At 24.2% G+C, this 3,889-nt stretch overlaps 1 pseudogene; it reads left to right on the top strand.

Annotated features, from left to right (window-relative positions):
- Positions 1-351, top strand: part of LOC18042126 — a 2,913-nt pseudogene extending 2,562 nt beyond the window's left edge.
- The last annotated feature ends 3,538 nt before the right edge of the window (positions 352-3,889 follow it).

The following is a 3,889-nucleotide window of genomic DNA, read 5'->3' as shown; positions in this document are numbered from 1 at the left end:
TGTTCAGCATACTAGGAGCAACATTGATCGTGTGTGGGCTCTATGCAGTTTTGTGGGGTAAAGGAAAGGAGATGAAGAAGATAACTCAACTAGTACCTGCTAAAATCAATGGAGAGTCATCAAAATCAATTGAAATTGTTATTACTTCTCCAGTAGATGGAGATATAACAACAACGAAAAAAGAAGAAAAAATAGAGGAAACAATAAAGGTAATTACTAAAGGAGATAATATATTAGCCAAAGAAGAAATCAATACAGTAGAGATAAAAGGATTTGATTGAGATTCAAATACATCAACCAAGGAAAACGGGAGTGCTACAGGAAAGACACATAGTTCTAGCAATTTCTAGCTTACAATTGTCAATATATTTAATTAGTTTTCATCCCAACTTTCCGGACCCATTCAATAATCCTTCGTTTTCCTATTTAATTAATTTTTTTTCTTTGTTTAGACCGAATAGTTTTTCACATTGTAAGTTAATTTAAATATTTTTTTATTATTGTAAAGCACTGTATACATCATTAGTTAAATATTTGTTTAGTCTCTATATTTTGATCTTATGTGTTTGTTTGAACTTCATATTTTTTTAAAAAGTACATAAAGAAAGCCTTGTTAGTAGTTATATTACAATTCTAAACTTATTTTTCTACTTTTACAATAACTCCCTTGTAGAAATATTATTTGATATATTAATGAAAAGAAAATAATGTAAATTTATCAAATTAACCTTAAAATAAAAATAAAAATCAGTTATTATTATTTTACTTTTAAGATTAATTTAGTAAATTAATTTTTTACAAAAAATTATTAAGGATATTCAACATTGTAAGGATATTGATATTTCAATGGAAGAAATCATAATTAATAAGATTTTTACAAGAGTACGTGCCAGTTGTTTCATGCATATTGATATTTATTTATTGATTTACTAATAAGTAATTATTAGTTAATTTTTTAATTATTTTTTAGATAAAACAATTAATGTAAAAAATATATGGTTGCTATTATTGTAAAAGCAAAGAAAAGTTAGAATTAGAGTGTAACATATTTAATAGTAAAGTATCTTGAGGTATTTTCCAAACTAGAGGGACCAAACAAGCAGTTAGGTTAAAATATAAGAATTAAATAAGCATTTATGATATATGACCACCGGAGATGGTTAGTTTTTTTCCATTGAAATTAATATTTATCACTTACTTCTCTAATATTTTTATAATATCAATAAACTACTTTGACCTTATAATTTTATAATACTTATAATTTTATAATACTGCTCTTATTTTCTAAATAAATTTTTATTCATATTTCTCATAAATTACAAAAATGAAATAATTTGAAATTAAAACTAAAAAGTAAATAAGAGAAATTCTTATTGTTCTTTTTTATTTTAATTGTTTCTTTTTTTGTTTATTCTAAGATTATTATTCGTAAACTAAAATAATATCTAAATAAAAATAATAAATAAAAACTCTAGAAAATATGTCAACCTTAATTGCATATTAGCTTTTCACATAATCGCTGCAATTGCATTTTTTAAATTATTTCTTATAATAAATGTATATTTTACATTCTCAAGAACAAATATTAAGAAATTGACCTATTTATCTCTCTTTTCTTTTAAGTTTTTGGTGTCAGAGAAGTTACTAGCTAAAATAACAATAGTAATGGTGACTTTACTTTTCCAAAATCAAAATGAATTAGAATCGTAATGAGAAATGAAAATCAAAATAAATTGTTTACTTGAGTTACAAAAATCAAAATCGAAACAAGTTTTATTTTCATTTTATGTGTTTATTTTGTCTTGTAATCAGTTAAAAAAAGAATATTTTTAATTTTATTTAAGGACAAAAGTTTCATTTCATTCTCTATTTCTATTCCCACCTTCCAATCAGGGGAATGAGATTCTGATTACTTATAGGCCTCATTGAAAATTCATTTTCGTTCTTTTATATTTTTAACAAGTAAATGCTATTAATGAAGAATTCCTAATACAAAAATAAGCACTCCATAAGAGATAGGGGTGTTTACATATTAGATTTTGTAGATTGGACTTTAATCCATATCTGATTCATGATTTTATGGATAATAAATTTCTAATCCAATTCATGGATTGGTGAAATTTTATCCAAATCCAGCCCATATGTCTGCAGATTGGATGCATATTTGACCTAAATCATATCAAATCCACCATTTTGCGAATTGATTTTGCAGACTAAAAACTCTAATTCTGTCCAATCCGCATAAAATAAAAAAATTAATGTATAAATAATTTTACTACCAACCAAATTCAAAATTAAATAAAATTTAAATAAATAAATTATTTAAAATATAAAATACATTCAAAATTTCTACACCAAAAAGAAAAAAATCTCATTTGTTTAGATACATGAAAATTAACTAAAATTATGAAAATTAATTGTTTATTTTATACTATATTATTATTGGATAAGATATAATATGGTGTTAATGTTACTATATTTTAACTTATTTATTTTTTAGTAAGCACTAATGCCACAATTACAAGTTTTAATTTATAACCAAATAAGTATTTTTTTAATTTTTTTACAGATTCGCGAATTACTATGGATCTACAAAAGTAAATCCATATCCAATTCACCAACTATAGTTTTTCAATTTTAAATCCAATCCAATCCACTAATTCACAAATCAAATTTCTATGGATCAGACAGATTGAGTGAATCAGATTGGATTCTGAACACCCCTAATAAGAGCAAGTGGCAAATATTATTTGGAAGGAAAATCCCTAACACATGATGCGCATGCAAGTGGTTCGAATTGTAACACTGTCATTGGCATTTAGCATAAAAGAGAAGGAAGTCAATTTTAAACGACAAAAAAAGACAACAGTAGCGGCTTTAGCACTAGGAGAACTAGGTAGTTGCCTTGGGCCCCGTATTTAGGAAGGCCCCAATTTTTAGGTATCTATTTATTAATTTGTATAATTAATTTTTTTTAAGATTCAAAATAATTTAAGTTACATATATTTTTTTTTCTACAGTAGAAAAGTCTTATTTTTAGGCTTTACTATAATATTACTTTCATTCATAATCAACTCTCTTATTTGATAATCTTAATCTTAAATATAAGATATATTTTTACTATATAATAATTATTTTGAAAGTTACTTCTTTATTTTTTTTAACTATTCATGATTTCCTTTTTAAAGAATATGACTTATTAAAATTAGTAATGTTAGATTTTGAGAGCTAACTTTTAGTATTCTATTATATTTAAATACTCATTATCTATAAACTGATGCACATTGAATTGAGGATGGATACTTTCAGCAAAAGTTTTCGTGCTCTCTTATCTTTCTCTATGAAATTCATTTCCATCATCATATTCATCTCAACTAGTTAATTGACTCAATTCCAAGTGCTATCATTCTGTTTTTTCTATTTTTAATTATTATTGTTCTTATCCTTTTAAAATTTAATTTATTTTTGAGTTTTTGTATTGATTATGGCTTGAATAATCTAAAAAAAAAATTGTGTTTGTTCATTTGTTTGTTTTTTAGATTTGAAAAACATGTCAACTAGAAAATATGCATCATGATATTAAAAACTACAAAAAAAAAAGAGGAGAATAGAAAAGTTAGTCCAATCTCAAAAAGGAACTCTTGATAAATTTGTCACAACTAGTAAAAATGATTTAAATTTAAGTAAAGAATTAGTTATTGAACAACCAACCTCAAATGAATTAAACAATGATGAAACAGTGAATGAAATAAACAACAATGAAGATGATAACAATAAAAATACAGACAAAGTTAATGTAGGAAATTTATTTGTTCCAAATGTTGATACAAAGTTAAGAGATCTTTCAATAGAAAAAGGCACAATTAGAGAGAATGATATAACTTTCCCA

Source organism: Citrus clementina, unplaced genomic scaffold, assembly GCF_000493195.1.
Source record: "Citrus clementina cultivar Clemenules unplaced genomic scaffold, Citrus_clementina_v1.0 scaffold_5, whole genome shotgun sequence".
Lineage (NCBI taxonomy): Eukaryota > Viridiplantae > Streptophyta > Magnoliopsida > Sapindales > Rutaceae > Citrus > Citrus x clementina.
This window is presented reverse-complemented; position numbering and strand designations above follow the sequence as displayed.